General features: G+C 37.8%; 1 protein-coding gene across 1 annotated transcript in view; it reads left to right on the top strand.

Moving 5' to 3' along the window:
* Positions 1–18,823, top strand: part of NBAS (NBAS subunit of NRZ tethering complex) — a 3,380,746-nt gene that overhangs the window by 2,097,887 nt on the left and 1,264,036 nt on the right. The gene's annotated exons all lie outside the window — the stretch shown is intronic.

Here is an 18,823-nt window from a genome sequence, read left to right as displayed (position 1 = left end):
TTCATTGCCGTACATGTGTAACATTGAATCATGAGGAAAGGCTGCTTTTCTAAGTTTTGCATCCTTTTTCACAAAATTCTTTTGGTGTCTGTGTTGTATATGTCTTATGTATGTGAAGTACTGTGATATACAAGTGACTTGTTACAGTATACATTTTAGGGAGAACATTGTGCCTGCACTTATGAAGTGAAGGAGCTTAATGGTGTAGAGTAGGATTGTGCTGCATGTATCGGTGAAGGAAATGAAGCAAAAAGTGCAATTGTTTAAAATCTTGCCATAACAGCAGATGTCCTTCTCTTCGTATTCTTTACTATAGGTATCTCCCATCCAGGACAGCCTGACATTCATCCAGTATACAAAAGCCTTATGATCTTGTATAGGCCATATGTCACACCTATGCTCCTCACGCAGGATGTAGGGCATACAAGTGATATATGGACACAGTTACCCAGAACTGAATTGCCCCAGTATAGAACAGTTTCATAGGACAAAGGACAAGCACTTCCAGAGGGAGAAAATGTAGATGAGAAAGATGAGACTCTCAGCTAGAAGGGAATCCAAAACAAAAAGCACAAACAAAAAAGAGGGGGTTGGAGGGAGGGAGTGAATACTGCAACAATGAAGAGAAGGTCATCTACTGTTATGGTAATATTTTACACAACTGTACTGTGTCCATCTATATCACTGCTGCAGTATTCTTTACAATAGGCAGAGTAAAAAAGCTCAAGAAACAGAATGGGAGGTGGAAGGCCAATGTACCCTCAACAAATCCAGATAAAATGGTTCTAGCAAAACCTGCTCTAGCTCTAGAAACCTTATCCAGCTTTAAAAGTATGCACTTAAGACCAAGTAGCAGCTTCAAGGATGGAACTGGTATCCAACCCCCCTTGAAGAAAGCACCAGAAGAGTCAACAACCGTAGTATAATGAGCTATTACAGACGTAAACACAGATTTGCCATGAAATGAATAACAAAAAGAAATGGCCTTAAATATCCAGGAGAGGATTTGCTTAGAAACAGCTAAACCCAGTGTCCTGGGATGAAAGGAAACAAAAAGCTGATCAGACTTATGAATGGTCTTAGTTTTATCTGTATAGTACCTGAGCATCCAATCATGAACCTATGTTTTGGACCTGCTCAGAGTCTGCCACTAGATTCTGCTCTGAAGGAATATAAACTGCCTGAAGAGTTAACTGATAACTGAAAGCCACCTCCCAAGCTTGAAGAGCCATTTTGCAGAAGAAGTAAGATTTTCTGCCTCCCTATTTTTTGACATACCACATCACTGTAGTGTTGTCTGTGTACGCTTGCAAAGGGTCTGGAGAGAACATGAGGTGAAAAACTTGAAGGGCCAGAATCAGATCTCTCATCTCTGATGGAGGGGGGCAGACAACCTGAACTTTCAGGTGACCACTTGACACCCCCCCACCACGTCTGAAACATCAGTGAACATTTCTTGAGAAGTGACTGGAGGCTGAAAGGGCAGGCTGGGGTTGAGAACAAACTGTTGAATCCACCTCTTGAATTCCTCTTTTAGACAAGGAAGGAGAGGTACACTGAAATCTGGAAGGTGGCAATGTTTCAGCCAACCTGACTTGAGGTACCATTGAAGGTCCACATATACAGTCTGGCAAAAGGGAGCATTTGAATAGAAGAGGCCATGAATCCCAGGTCATGAAGAAACTCTCTAGTTGGAATGACAGTCAGAGGAATGAGATACTGAAAGAAGGCTGGTAATGACAAAACATTTGGGGGTGGAAGATGAGCCAACATTGGCATTGTCTGCATCCTGCATCCCAGATATACATGATCCTGAGAGGGAGTTAGGATGGACTTTTGAAAGTTGATAGTGCACCATAGACTTTAAAAAAGAGAGATGGTGAACTCCATATCTTGTAACAGGTGACTGTGAGAGGGTACCTGAAGTAACAGGTCATCTAAATCTGAATGCCTTTGAGCCTGCAGAAAGCAATCACAGGAGCTAGGCATTTTGTGAATATCCCTGGGGTAGTAGATAGGCCAAAGGTCAAAGCAGAGAACTGAAAATGAAAGGAAGAAACACAGAAATGTAAAAACTTCTTGAAAATATGGTGAAATAGGGGTATGAAGGTAAGCATCCATCAGATCCAAAAACAGCAGAAAAGCCTGTGGTAGTAAAAGAGGAAACAATGTTTGATGTGTAGGCATCAGAAAAGAGGGGACCTTGAGAATTGTATTGAGCAGGGAGAGATCCGGAATAGGACTCCAAGTGCCCTCCATTTGAGGAACCAGGAACATCCTGAAATAAAAAACCCTTTCTCACTTGGGAAAGGGGACCAGGTTCAATCATTCTTTGCTTTGCCAGGGACCCTAAGACCTCCAGGAAATGAGAAAGTTGCTCTAGAAGGAGGGTGAGTTTTGAAACGAAGCCAGGAATACTGCCTCATGACAGACCCAAAAGCCACAGCTCTAGAAGGGCATGAGCAGCATACCTTGATAGAGTGATGATGCATTTGAGAAATAGAACCTAAAATAAATAAGGCGGAAAATTTGCCTTCAGAATCAGGGAGGTTAGAAATACCCGGTCAAGCCTGAACAATCAAGGCCACAGCATACCTGGTCATGTGGGTCTAGTAATTAATAGCCTAAAGGCCAGTGTAGACGCAGTGTAAACCTTCTTACCAGTCCTCTCCATTACCCTACCATTCTTATCAGAAGGCAAAAGTTTGGAGGAGGGCAAGAGCTTGGAAAGTTTGTCAGAAGAGACTGACACTACAGCAGGATCAGCAGGACACTTAAATAAAAATTGACAATCCTAACAGACCTTATAGAAACTATCAGGTCTCTTAGGAGCAGGCAGGATACTGAGAATCAGCAGATTTGGAAGCAGCAATGAATGTCTCTAACAAGACAGCCAACACAGGAGGAACTGCAGATGGTTTAGGAATATCCACTGAAGTAACTCATAATATTGCCTGGAATGCAAGACACTTGAGAAGAATTTCACTTAATATAGTCCATCATCTAGCAACTGTGTTTCCAAAGGACAGTTCCTCAAAAGGAGACTCAGGGCTAATAGACTCCTCCGCATCAGAATCCTAAACCAAAAACGAAGACATCTGAGAAAATAAGACAAGGACCCCTCATCAGACTCTGAATCGTCATCCAAGAAATCCAGTTCCCTAGGCCATTTAGAAGGGATAGAGGTACAAGGAGGAGCAGGCACTGAAACCACTTGAGGCTTTAGGGCCATCAAGGCAGAAAGCAATCCCCAAGTAAACTCTTGCCATTTCCTTTGAGAATCCTTAGAATGGACCGAAACATGCTTCGTCTTTTGTCTTTTCTTGGAAAGGATGTCAGCCCTAACAAATACCAGAGGTTCTGACCCTTGACGAGACTTAATAAGAGTACCCAGAACCTCTTCCCTGACCAATATCTGTGGAGTCCGTCTAGGACCCTTGAAGATAATCACCCATGGCTTTTCCTTGATGTCTAGAGCAGACAACTGCAAAGCCTCAGAGGACATGAAAAAAGGCAGAGCCATGCTGGCCTCTGACAAGGTCACCATTAAAATTCTGATGTAGACGCTGAACAGCCTACAGAGTTGTTACCCGCTTCTAGAGGGATGTCCAATGAAGGCTGGACAGCTAAAGAATTCGTCCTGGACTTCTTAGCCACTTTCTTACCTAACAGGGGTATCTCAGTGTTAATGGATTCCGACATGTTACCCTGGGCTAACTGTTTAAGCCATTGGTTTTCAAGATTAATGGTCAGGGAAGACAAATGGCTTCTGTGTGTTTTAGGCACAAACGCCTTACAGATACTACAAGAGGTATGGTCGTGGGAAGCACCCAAAGAAAAGACATTATAACAATCCTTATGGGGAATCTGCCTCTCACACTGACATTTTCCCTTCCTGGATGACATGAACTTTAAGTAAGCAAAATAAATACAAGACCAAAGAAAAAAAAAAAACAAACAACCTCAATGTTGCACTTAACTGATGGCTAGGTATGCAGGACAGCAACAAGACATTCAAATCAATGAGCAATAATGGCATTCGGACTGGCGCAAAGAAGTTCTGGGTAACTGCAACTGAATATCACTTTTATGCCCTACATCCTGTGTGAGGAGCATATGTGTGAACTATGGCCCTTACAAGATAACAAGGCTTTGGTATACTGGCCAAACATCAGGCGGCCCTGGATGGGAGGATCCCTATAGTAAAGAATACTGCAATAATGATATAGATGGACCTCCACTGTTATGTCTCTGTTGTCATAAAAAAAATTCTTCAAGGAATATTTTACTCATCTTAAGTGAAAGCTGCTTATAGAAAATCAGTTTATGCAATTAAATGATAGATATCGTGAGAGTGGGGAGGCAACCAGCTAATCTTTTCATTTTGTGGCAAAATTTTCCAAAATCTATTAATTTTTGATTTTGTGGTAACATTTTTAAAGGATCAGCTGGTATGTGGTTAAGTGTAAAATCACTGAGAAGTCAGAAATAATTATCAGCTATTGTGTAATCTTCAGCTTCCATCTGTTTCTAGTACATTTATTATCACTGGTGTTCCAGTCAAAACACAGGGGGTTAGATTTTTTTGAACAATCAGGAATTCTTATCATTTCTGTTTGGTGCAACCTAATTGTACACCATGGTTTCAATTGCGGTTTTACTAGTTGTGCAGATATACTTTTTTGCAAGAGCACATCAGTGTCTTCTTGGAAATGATCCATGGGTAGATGAGCTTTTTGCAAGTAGACCATATTTAAAATTATTCATGCTGTTGCTTGCATAAATGTGGAGCTGGACATTCTGTGAGATCAGCAGTTTTCAGTTATGAGATGTTCATTGAGTGGTTCACCCTGATTATAATTCAGAGTGCCTGAATGCACTGCTGTAAGATAAGTCACAGACAGGGAAAAATAAAGACAGATCTAGAAGCTTCCATTCATTGATTGAAAAGTAGAAGGAATTGGCAGACTAAGAATTATCACACTTGTACCCAGTGATGTTACCCGCTGTTTAATTGATTTGTATAGTCTTTTTATCTTTGATTACACTTTAAGTACTAAAGCCAGGTTTTGGCAGAGAAAGACATTGCTTACATATTTAATGGTTAAAAGCCACTGTTAGTTTAACTTTTAAGTGTTTTATGCTGAGTTATGGGAAACGAGTTAGTAACAAGTTCAGAGGGGTTTCCCTGAAAGCTGGAGTTTTTCTGTTAAGCGGTTAATGTATGTTTAACAAGCATCAAGCTCACAGGAACTCAGCATTTCCAGAATGTATTTACTATGCTTTAAGTTTCTTATTACAGTTGAGAGTTGATTATACGTACGTAAATTTTCCAAAATGCCGATTATCTGAATGTAGCCTTCCAAAGTTTTCAGGTAGGAAGAATCATAAAGTCTGAATATGTAAAGATTATACAGATTCACCTGTGCGTGTTTTTTGAGCTTGCATCTGACTCGTGTGTGAAAAATATTCTTTATTGTCCACTGGAATCACTGAATAGTTGAAAAGTGTGTTCCCTATGTGTAGTAAAAACAAGATTTTAGAAGCTTTTTATCCAATTCAGTGTATGTTTGATTATCCAAACTACCCTAGGTCCCAATTAGTTTGGATAATTGACACTCTACTGTAACTACAATGTATTGCAGAGACATGGTTGCTGAATATACTTGCTGAACATGTGTACTGTGAAACAGAAACTGTACTGTGATACAGTATTTATTCTGTTTTTATCATGTTAGTATATTCCTAAATTTGACTTAGTTATTGTTAAAAAAAGGACAAAAAATGGCAGTTATTAATGAGCTACTATTAATGACAAGGGTGCAGGGTTTGAACCTTTTTACCTTCATTTAATGGGAGGACTGGTATAATGATTAAAGTGTTTACCTTTTAACCTTACTCTAAAATGCACTTTCGCTAAACAAACACAAAAATTTACACTAAACATGTTTATGCAGGGGGGCAAGCCCCCCATGCACCCCCCTACTTTATTATTGTCACTCCAAGATTGCACTACAGTGGGGAAAAGTGAATATTCCCTTATCCCCACTGTACCACAATGTCAGCAATAATCTCCGTACTTGTACATCAACACTATCCATTGATCCATTGATGTACAAGTACAGTAACATGCAGACCTCATGCTTTCCTTTAATAGATTTAGCGAAAGTGCATTTTCAACAAAATGCACTTTCATTAAATTGTGTTTTCGGAAACACAGTTCGATAAACTGTGTTTTCGACAATAAAACAAGGACCTTATATATATATATATATATATATATATATATATATATATATATATATGTATATATAGATAAAAACACCAACAAACAGCACAATAAACACGGCCAGGATCAATCAACAAATCCGCTGTTCAAACTTTTACTTGTTTCAAAATACGTTCAAATCACAAGCAGCTACACAGTTCTTGGTATATACACTCAAACTGCAAACAGCTGATGATAAGCGATGAACAGCAAAGGCGTACTATCACACTTTTAACTTTCTAGAGCACAGCTTAGTAGCTCTGTGACTCCATATCACTTAGGCAAGCCTTACACAATATATTTTCTATTGAAGCATATACTCGAGCCAAGCACTAAATAGTACTAAATAATCCATATATTTATTAAAATAACAATAAAACAATAAAAAGGAAGAACATAGGATAGGTGCTTTTGGGTCACCACCACGACACTTCCTCGGAGCCTTATAACTGATATTACATCATTTCCTTCTTTTAAAAGAGCAGGTTTGCACAAATAAGGCAGTCTATTGCATATTAATGATATTACATCATTTCCTTCTTTTAAAATAGCAGGTTTACGCCAATAAGGCAGTCTATTACGTAGTCACACGTACTTAGACAGGTGTGTCATACGTGCCTCTTCAGTCTCCACCTTTTCAAGGTGGGTTTCATAGGGAATGCTGTATTAAGTCCTGGTTTATGATGTGCTCTAAGCTTCCCAATCCAAAACATTTCCTCCTGCTCAAGTCTGGTGTTAATATCACCCCCCCTCCCCCCCCCCGTTTTGAGGCAAATTCAATTTTCAAGACTCTAAACATAAAGTTGTCCCCCACATTGTCTCTAACATGTTTTGCAAGTGGGTTCTTATAATCCCTTAACCTTATGTCACTAACATGTTTGGACATTCTTTCTTTCATTTGTCTCACAGTTTTTCCAACGTAGAAATTGCTGCATGCAGAACATGTAGCCAAATATACAATGTTCTTGGTTGTACAGTAAGCATAAAATTAGTAGTATATTTCTTCTTAGTAGTTGGATGTTCGAAGCAGCTATCAGTACATATAAATTTGCACATTGTGCATCTTCTACAAGGAAAAGTTCCAATTCTTTTTGATGACACATATGATTCCAAACAATTATCTTTACATAATATTGTTTTTTAATTCTTTGCGTTCTTGAAACAAAATCTAGGTTCTTCTCCTACCAATCCTTTGCATTCCTCATTTGACATTAATATTTTCCAATTTTTCTTAACAATCTCACAGACTCCCCGAGTGTCTGTTGTGTGCGTAAGTGTCATTCTCAATTCTTTTTGTTCATTCTTATCATCGTAGATGTTCTCATAACCTCCTTTTAGGAATGGTTTCCCTTTGCCATGTCTTTCCGTAATTACTTGTTGTTTCACTTAAGACACCTCCTTCTCTTTATTGCCTCTCACCTTCAGATGTTCAGGCAGATCATTCATAGCCAAACCAATAGTAGCATCATTTGAATGTATCCTTGAAGTTCTTAGGAACTGTCCTCTAACTATATTTTTATGAGTATACCTCGGATGCATACTATTTCTTGGTAAGATGTTGTTCTTCCAACATTCTTTTCTGTAAAGGCTGGGCTCTGTAATGTCTTCTTCATTTTGTGAGATACCCACATCCAAAAAATCCATTTGCATATTGCTATACGCCATAGTAAATCTAAGGAAGCTTGTGCTGTCTTCTAAATATGCATGAAAATTTGTCAATTCCACAGCTTCTCCTTCCCACATAATATATATATCATCTACAAATCTTTGATAGACCCTCAGATAATTCTTCCAAGGGTTGTCCTGATGAACCACTTTATTTTCCCATTGCGCCAATACTATATTTGCATAGCTATTGGCGCATGGCATACCCATGGCTACACCACAGAGCTGTATATAAAATCTTCCATCAAACATGAAGACATTGTTATTTAAGATCAATTCCATCAGACTACACAACACTGTAACCTGCCTTTCACCATATGTGCGTTCATTCAGTAAAAAAAATCCCTTAATGCTGTAATGCCATAGCTGTTAGGGATACTAGTGAACAAATTTTTGATGTCCATAGTAGCCATAAGATGTTTTTCTCCATTTCTCTTTGTATTATTATATTCATTTAATTTTCCAAGAAACAACTTCTTGCACTATATGAAAATGGGTCAGTGTTTAGGTATCTTCCAGATTTTATGTTAAAAATACTTCCCCCTGGTTGCAATCCTGATAGGGGTCGATTTAGATTTCCTTTATTCTGAAGGAGACCGACTCAAAAGCAAAGCATTTGTTGAAAACTGGGGTACCAGTGGAAATCCCAAATTACAAGGATATAAATTGTGAGTGCTGTGTCCCTGCTAACAGTGTGAATAACCACCTGTACTGTCTGTGAATGGGTTCTCTGGTTCGATTCTTAGCTGGGGTGCCTTCTGTGCGGAGTCTGCATGTCCTCCCTGTGGTCGCGTGAGTTTCCTCCGGGTGCTCCGGTTTCCTCCCACATCCCAAAGACATGCTGTAGGTGGATTGGACACTCTAAATTGGCCCTTGGTGGGAGTGTGTGCATGTGTGTGCCTTTTGTGGAAGGTTGGGTGCCGGGCTGGCAACTCGACACCCTAAAACTCCACTGCCAATCATGAGTGGAAAGGTGATCCGCTGTGGTGACCCTTAACTGGGAAAAAGCCGAAAGAAGAAGAAGACTGTCTGTGAATAGGGATATTGTGATAGGTATCTTTCTTGTCCAAAATCACCAGTATTGCCATTTGCAACAGCAGGGAGAGACTGCTGTGTTCACATTTTGAATAACTATTTTCTCAAGAATTTGTTTAGCTTGCATTGATCACATATATGCCTTCAAAGGCCATCCTTCCTAGGCGCTAGGAAAGGCCTTGAGTAAAATCCTGTTCATTGGTCTTTTAAGAGGACACTTTCTGTGGCTGCTGTTTCCAATAATTACTTCAGGAGAGGATTAGCTGGAGAGACCTAATCTGTGGACAGAAGATGCATTTTCATAAAGTGAAGGAAGGTTTTCAGTTCTGTTTTGTATACAGATGCAGTTGTCTCTGCTAATTTTTGATCATTAGTCAGATTAATCCATTTTTATTAAAGTGAGAAAGTATTCCTCTTAGGATGTAGAGAAAAAAAGAAAGTGTTTCTAAAATTTGGATGTGGCTCTTCTTCGTTGAAGGGAGGTGTGAAGACTGGTAGAGAAGGGTGAAGGCTGTCAGCCTAGCAAGATAGAATTTTACAGATAATTCTGTCATTTGTAAATATGAATGTAAACTACAGGTTTGTTGGCTTAAATGTGAAGAAATACTGTTAACATGTGGAACTGGAAATAAATGTGACAACAGTGCACTCTACTGACGAAAGTAAAGCATGTGGTGACCATTTGAAGTAGACAGTGGTGCCGAAAAGTCTAGATGAAGAAATTATTTCTATTGTTTTAACCAAGAGTTAAATTGCCAGATTTAAACATGCAAATGTATTTTATGGCTCTGTTTCCTGACCAGCTGCAAGATAACAAAAGGGAGATGTTAAGAATCTAAATGCAGTTAATATGTAGCCTGGGAACACCAGGAAAGTGAAAGAATGATGTAATGTTCATCAGAACTGCAATTTCAATTTAAACAGAGAGAATCAGAAGGCATTGAGCATTTTTGTCTTGATCATCCAACTCACCGCACTCTGCCTGTTTCTATATGTAAGTTATCTTAGACTTGTATTTTTTTTTAGGGATAGCTAGAAACTAGAAAGATTAGACTAAGTGTTTTACTGTGATGTCAGAACTGTACTACTGAATTATTTTAAGTATTTCTGTGTGATCTCTAAACCCTTGACTAGCACTGACTGTGTAGTAGAAAGCATTGTCTCGTGGTTTCAAATATTTATTATTAAATATTTTAAAACCTTTTAACTGTGGCTGGCTTGTGTAGAGATAAGTTAAGCTCTAAGAGTACATTGCATGTATATAAGGATCCTGTACCAGGTCACTCTAATGAGCCTTAAGACTGTTTAGTCATACTACCAATTGGATAATAATATTGCACAGTAATAACTGGACACCCTTTTAAGGGCCTTTGAGTAGCCAATAAATATTTGCTGGGTGGTGGCAGTAATTACTACCGTATAGTCTGGGTAAAAGGAGAACCTGTGCCAGCCTTCCCCAGAAGTGTCTGTGTGGTTGTGTAAACTCTTATCTCAAAGTGTGTATGTATCAGCTACTTGGGCAGGGAAGCAAAGCACTGGTTGGACAGAGAGGGTGGTGGAGATTTTAGCTTGCCCAGCTAGGCTGAGATCTGGACCCTATAGCTATGCCAGTGAGGAGTCTTATTGGGGACCTAGAGAGCAAGGGAGTGACCAGCTCCGGACTGACTGTGATCACTATGTGCTCTTAAGGGAAATTGCACTTTACTGTGTGTATTTGTTATCCTTTCCTCATATATGAGACACCCTCTCTGGTGTTAGTGATGAGGATTGAGGCTCCCTGATTGCTGGGCCAGGGCATGGGCATCACAGGAAGCATGTAACTGGATTCTGCACTTTAAAAGGGGCAGCAGCTCTTTTTAGAACAATGGTTTTCTTGTTTTCCTTCAGTATCTTGAGTATATCTTTTGATGGGGTTCCAAGCACTAGGTTTTATCCAAGGATACAGTCAGCAGCTGCCTTTTAAACTCTTTTGGCAATGGATAAATTGCAAGCAAAGTATTGCTCATTATCACCATGCTTTTAACTATTGCCCTAACGCAGGCATCTGTGGCATTACAATCAGTCTCTGTAGCCTTTGTTTCTGTGTTGCATCATAGGCATCTGCTATGATGTTCTTTCCTTTAAGGGTAGCATCTTGGTACTGGAGAGTGCAGATCTGACACCTAATTCAGTGATGCCCAGAAAGGAAGATGTGTAAACTTTTTTCCCCAGAATTCTATCCTGTCATTTTGGGTCATTTTACTACCTGTAGTTAACTTGGACTCCCTCATAGCATCAGATGAAATCACAACAGAATCTGCTTGATTTTTGTAGAGCTATTTACGTTTTCCTCAACCCAGTAGTATCCATCACGATTCCAGAGAGATGGAGATTGGAAGCTTAGCCCCAGGGGAGCATTTTTAAAGGCTTCTCTAAATATCTGAAAGAGTAGAGGGATGTTTTTTAGTTTAAGCTTCTCTACACTGAGCAGCTCTAGATAACTGTTATGACTGTCTGACAGGTGTTTACCTCCCATTAAAATCCTCTATCATTAGGGGGATGGTCAACCCACAGGAGATGACCTCTGGAATGAAGTCATATGAAGAAGACCACTCCTCATCTGTGCTGTAACCTAGAGGGGAGCAGTGCTGTCATGTCACTGACCTCAAAACAGGATTTCTGGTCTGGAGAAGGCTATTTCTTTTCCTTTGCTGATGAAGCCATGCTTGTGGTAGAGAGTTTTCTAGGAGGGATGAGTGGTACATGTGCCTTTTTACACTGCTGAACATTGTGCAATTAAGTGTTTGTGGTCCAAAAGGACTTTTACCAGTGCTGTCATCCTAGAAACATGTCTTTCCAACTGGATGTAGGGTTGGTGGTCTATGTGGAGGCCCCTTGTCCAGACCATTTAATTCCTGAATTGCTAGAGCAGAGATGTCTAGAATAAGAGAGAACTCTGTAGCAGTAAGCATCATGCATTTGCACCCTGCAGATAGCTGGAGACTGCCATCGGGCTGTGATGTCGTATTTAATCCTGATAAGGCCTACCTTGGTTGACAGACTGCTGTATCATTATTTGCCTCTTACTAGGCATTGACAAATGGGAATGGAGAGGAACTAGGGTTTTGGGCTGGGGCCAGACACTGTTGTGCCTAACTGAAATCCCGACACTAAGGCCTTTGTGTGGCTAGCAGGTGTACAAAGCTCCAGGGCTATCTGCTCATAAACTCTTACAGCACTGACTTTTTATAGTTAAACCCTTGATTTTCTTAGTGAGAAAGCATTGTGGTCATTCATACTGTTAAGTGCTTGGAAAGATACATACCAAAAGGGAGCATTATACTCAATGGTCAGCCTAATAAGTGCCAAATATTGTGGGTGGACCTAGATGCCATACCCTTACCATGTTTCTGCAATTTAAAAAAAAAAGTAGTAGTAATTGAAGAACAATTTATTGTCCACATAGGTTGACATATTGCAAAGTAACACATCAGTTTTTAGGTGTGTGTTGTCAGTCTTATAGTTACATAGCTACAGGAGATGTCATGCTTGCAGAACGAAACTGTTACGCATTTTTTAGCATTTAGTTTTAGTCCATGGTTATGACACCTGGTATTTGTTTGGGAAAGGCCCTCTTTGAAAGTCTTGTTGTCTTCTCAAGAGTTTATGATAGCACCAAGTTTGCATCCATAAACCCTTAACATTAGTTTTGACTCATGAGAAGTAAATGCCAAATAGGAGTGTCCCAAGCATTGAACCCTGGGGTATACCACTAGTGACATGTCTTTTGGATGAAATAGAGCCACCTACCCATATTTCCTGTGTTCTGTTTGTGAGCCAGTTTGATATCTAGCTAGTTGCATAGAGATTAATATTTAGCTGGAGGAATTTATTAACAGTACCCGAGTGTGGGACAGGTATTGAATACCTTTTTAAGGTCTAGGTATGAACCAGTTTTCCGTCAAGAAGTGGACCAGGTTAAGCACGCAGGATCTGTCCTTGACAAAATCAAACTGACTTGGTCAAGAGTTTGTAGGTTACCTATGTCCTTGTTTATTATTTCCATAATGATCCTTGCCATATCCTTGCAGATGAGGCTGGTTTGTTTGATGAGTCTGTAATTACCCGAGTCCATTGACACCCCAGCTGTGTACAAGGAGATGACTGTTGCTGTCCTCTTTTCGTCCAGAACAAGGCCGGTTAGGAGCGTTATAGTGAATCACCTCTGTAGAGGGTTTGACAGGTCCTGTTTCACGCTAGCCAGTAGTTAACATGGTATGTTATCTGGCCCCATAGATGCAGTGTTCTTGGCCTTAAAAGTGTTTTGATGACTTGTTTTTGTGGGATTTGAGGTGAGGATGTGGATGCGAGTATGTGATCTGGGAAAGTGGGGGGTGAAGTTAGAGTTAATTTATCAGCTAGTAGATGGGATATTGTCCTCAGTCTGATTATGTGGAGTGCTGAGCATTGTTTCTAAGGTTTAATACACATGTAAAGAAGGCTTTATGGTTTTGCCTGAGTGGTATTTTTATCTCGTATCTAGCATTGGCTGATTTGATTACAGACTGAGTCCATTTTTAAGTTTAGCAAGAGCATTTTTATCAGAATGAGAGATGCATTTATTATTGCATGCATTGACATTTTTTTTATTGTAGAGCTTGTTGATATTTGTGTTTCACAATAGGAGTTTACGTTTAAATTTGGTGTTGTATTTACTTTGGTGAGGGATAGATGCATCTATGCAGCTGTTCAAATGAATTTGGAAGTAAAGGATTTGCATATTTAGTGGGATCATCAGATTGGAGAAGGATTTTGAATTTAACCTGGTAATTGCTCAGTTTTAGTAGATTAGCCTTCCCATAGTGTATGAATACTAAGGTATTTGAAGATGCTTTCAGCTTCAGTCGTATGTTGAATGTCACTGATTTTTGATCAGATTTGACTAGGGAGAAAATTTCAACTGGAGGGGAACACAGCTATCTCATTGATGAGGACCAAATTCAGGATTTTGTCTCTTCCAGTTGGGGTGCAGACTGACTAGTCCCGAGAGTTTGTATTAATGAAGTCCAGAAATCTCTGGGCATACATGTTAGGGTATATAGAAGTCTCTCAACTGATGTATGGGTTGTTGAAGACCCTTAGGAGAATGGTAGTAGAATGTATGACTCAGGAGTGGCATAGATGGGGTCCTGTAGTTATCTATGATGTGATAAGGGGTTATTTTTATGGTAAGTTGGATATGGGGGTTTCAGGTCATTATCCTGTCTCAGGGGCCTGGAGATTAGTTTTCTTTTTATCCTTATAATAACACCTTTAGTGTTTTTGTCTAGTATAGTGGATCTGAACACATGGTAAGGGGGTGTTTGTAATAGTTTTGAACCATATCTCCATGACAATACATATATATTGATGCATTCAACAGCAAACACTGCCTGTAGGAGTGGAATGTTTTTGTTGAGGCTCCTAGTATTAAACAACAGTACCTTTATGTTAACTGGATTTGTTTTGATAAGTTGGACATTTTTTAAGATTGATATTGCCTACAAATGCACTGTATGGGTGGTCAGTACAGTGTTATTATTTGGAAATTTGCAGTGTGTTGTTTTGCTCTGATGGAGAAGTCTGATAACAGCTTCAGGAAATTTGTCAAATGCCTCCACAAGATTCTGCCCCAGGACACCCACAACCACTGTGTGGGTTGGCTGGGGCCAGATCACCTCCCAGCAAATTGTGCTGTTTGTAAGGCTTTTGGGTCTCATTCACTTGCAGACAGAAGAAACAAACTTATTCTGAAAGGGCTATTTCCTCCTGAGTCAGAGAAGAAGAAAATAATGATTAAGAAAGAGATCAAGAGAAAGAGATATCGGAAAGAGAAAGCTGCATTATGCCAGTGCATCCTTGGCCCTGAAAGTCCTGAGATAGGAGCCTGCACAGTTTCCTTCATCACCAGTTTCAGTGTGAGTCTCCTCCTTTGGTTCCTGTTAGATTTGGGACTTTTATTTTAAAGTAGTTATTAGACATTAGGCAGGCTAAAGGGTAAAATAAATTGTGCTTTATTTATGTATAAAATACAGTTAAGCAGAAAGAAAAATAACCTTGCTGGTCAAGCATGAGAGACAGTTTATTAGAAAGGAAAGATAAGCATAAAGCATGTAAAAAAAATAGGGTAATGCAGAATGTTCTTTTCTCAATGGCAAGATACAGTCTTGCCAGTTACAGAATGTTTCTTAATGGAATGTTAAAGCACATACGAGACAAAGCCTGAGCTCAAGGTTAGGAGAAATAAATAAGGAAAATTACTGGACTGAAGCAATGTAATATGTTGTGTTCAGGATAGCAGTTCAGTAAAGGTTAGTTAGTTCATTTGACCTGTTATTACAGAGAAGATTTCAGACATTCGAGCCTGAGTACAGAAGACATGTCAAATAAAGACTATATTAGTTTACATTGTTCAAGACAATCAAAATATGACGTGCAGTAACTTTAAACACTAATTATTTATCAGCACTGTTAATGAAGACAGTATCCAGATATTGTGAACAACTAATAAAGCTTTATTGAATAAACTGCAGTGTTTGGAAAATTCATTCTGAAACATACACAAGACTTGGCCCATAAAGGCGCCTGTTCAGCACGAGTTTGGGTAATTAACAGATGAAGACTTTTGTTCTCATTACAGTGTTTCCAGCTAATTACGGTGCAGTATAGTCTATATCAATTTTTACAGTGGCACCCAAACAGGTCTGTCTGGGGAGAGATAGATAATTTTTGCAACTCAGTAACCAGTTACTCTGGACAATCAAAACAATGAAAGACAGTTGTAGTGTCTTAACCCTTTCAAATGCAGTCTTCAGTGCAGCATATACTATCTTAAATGTATGAGTTAAAACAAGTATGTGTGTTTCAGATAGTTATATAACAATACTAGTTTCAGTTTATATTTTTATCAGTATTCAGACAATACTGACAAAAAAAACAGATTTCAGTTAATTTCTTATCTGTGTTCATGTAACACTCTCAAAATGTTTTCAGACAATTGTATAGTAGTGCTAGTTTTCAGTTTATTAATGTTCAGACAATGTTTTCATGTTTTCACACATTGAACAATAGTACTAGTTTTCAGTTTATTAATGTTCAGACAATGTTTTCATGTTTTCACACATTGAACAATAGTACTAGTTTTCAGTTTATTAATGTTCAGACAATGTTTTCATGTTTTCACACATTGAACAATAGTACTAGTTTTCAGTTTATTAATGTTCGGACAATGTTTTCATGTTTTCACACATTGAACAATAGTACTAGTTTTCAGTTTATTAATGTTCAGACAATGTTTTCATGTTTTCAGACATTGAACAGTAGTACTAGTTTTCAGTTTATTAATGTTCAGACAATGTTTTCATGTTTTCAGACAATTGTACAGTAGTGCTAGTTTTCAGTTTATTAATGTTCAGACAATGTTTTTATGTTTTCACACATTGAACAATAGTACTAGTTTTAGTTTATCTGTGTTTAGATAATAATGATAAAAAAAGATGTCAGTTAATTTTCCATCTGTGTTTAGGTAATACTGTCAAAATGTTCTCATGTTTCAAACAATTTGCCAACAGTACTAGCTTTTAGTCTGTGTTCAGGCAATAATAGTTTGTTTTTCAAAATATAACATGTGCCAGTTTCAGTTATGCTTTTATCTGTGTTTAGTCAACACTGGCAAAAAATATTCTTTTAGTTTAGTTAGTTTCCATAATATACATAATAACTATTTTTAAATGTTCAGTATACGCTAATGTAAATTTCAGTCAGGATTCGGAATAGGACATTCATATTCGGTTGTGTCTTCCGTATAGTACATTTCGGTCAAATCTCAAAATTTAAAAATAATACTCCGTTACTTCACATTATTCAATCATTAGTTTAGGAATAAAGTAACATAATTACATTATTCAGTCATTAGTTAAGGGTAAAGTAAAGGAATTATTGTTTACAGGCTTATTAAAATAAGTTATGTAAATAAAGGTATAACATGGCAGGCTTAATTTGTTAATTAATTTACAAATTACAATACACTTTACATAATTATTGTACATTAGTCTGAAAGTTAAAAAAGATACTAACATAAAATGCAAAGGTATAGACCTGAAATGCAGAAAGCATAAGTTTAGTAAACTATTAAAATAAGTTATCTAAAGAATAGGTAGTAATAGTTATTCAGTGCACTCAAGGCATAACAGGGAGGGCTTAATTTGTTAATTAGTTTACAAATTACAGTGTATGTTTAAAGATTACAATGCACTTTACATAATTATTGTACATTAGTCAGAAATTAAAAGGACACTAACAGACAATGCAAAGCTATACATTTGAAATACAGAAAGTATAGGTTTTAGTAAATTATTATAGCTCATAAATATTCATAAAAGTTAAAAAATGAAGTAGCGTTATAGAGCAAATTTAAATAAAAATGTATACACACATGTTAAAACAGAATATGGTAATTATGCCTCAAGACCACTTATAAAGTTATCTTTTTAGTGCAAATTTCAGTTAGTCTTCAGAAAATAGCCGTCATGCTTGATAGGCTATGCAGTAAAAAACAGTACAATGTTTAAATATGTAAATCTGTAAACAACAGGAAAAGGTTTAATTTGCTATAAGAGAGAGAGAGACATCATAGTACACTAAGGCACCAGTTCATAAAGTAAAAAACATAGTTAATAAACAGCGTAACTTTACCATTACAGCATACAGAAATATAAAAAATAGTCAGGGTTAACAGTTCGTACTCTGTCTAATTTAAATAAAATTTCACAAAAACAAGTTAATCATCTTTAAAAGCCACAGAATTAAAAGACACTCATTTTCAGAATAATGCGCAGATTTTTAATATATCACTCATACATCAAAACTTAGACTTAAAGACTCCAAAGACTATAAATCTAAGTAATATAAAAATCAAATCATAAAGTTAATTTTTATCCAAACAGACCATATATGCTGGAGTGACACCTACTGGTCAAAATTAAAATTGCTAGTTTACTAAATCTTTTTTTTTTTGTTATTTTTAGATTGTGAGTCAGGAACCATAAAGCTGTATACAGTAGTTAGCAATATAAATGTAAGGTAACTACATAAATAGGTTCCTGTAGACTTTCTTCAGGGACTTCCGGGGCAGCTGTTAGATTAGGGACTTCCATTATAAAGTAGTTATTAGACAGGCTAAAGGGTGTAATAAATCATTTCATTTATGCATAAAAGACAGTTAAGCAGAAAGAAAAATGACCTTGCTGGTCAAGTATGAGAGCCAGTTTATTAGAAAGGAAAGATAAGCATAAAGGTTGTAAGAAAATACAGAAATACAGAATGTTCTTTTCTCAAGGGAACGATACAATAATTTCAGAACATTCCATTACAGAATGTTCCTTAATGGAATGTTAAATAAAGCACATATGAGACAAAGCCCGAGACCAAGGTTAGGAGGAGTAAATAAGGAAAATGACTGAACTGAAGCAATATAATATGTTGTGTTCTGGATACCAGTTCAGTTAAGGATAGTTGGTTTGTTTGATCTGTTATTACAGAGAAGATTACAGATGTTTGAGCCTGAGTACAGAAGACAGGTCAGATAAAGACTATATTAGTTATGTTGTTCAGGAGAATCAAAATATGATGTGCAGTAACTTTAAACGCTAATTCTTTATCACCACTGTGAATGAAGACAGTATTCTGATATTGTGGGCATTTAATAAAGCCTTATTGAGTAAACTGCAGTGTCTGGAAAATTCATTCTGAAAAGTACACAAGACTTGTCCCATAAAGGAGAGACTGGCACCTGTTCAGCATGAGTTTGGGTAATTAACAGATAAAGACTTTCATTCT

The sequence above is a fragment of the Protopterus annectens genome, chromosome 1.part0, assembly GCF_019279795.1.
Source record: "Protopterus annectens isolate FY-2018-M chromosome 1.part0, PAN1.0, whole genome shotgun sequence".
Lineage (NCBI taxonomy): Eukaryota > Metazoa > Chordata > Ceratodontiformes > Protopteridae > Protopterus > Protopterus annectens.
Note: the sequence above shows the minus strand (reverse complement) of the source record. Positions and strands in the feature narration are given on the sequence as shown.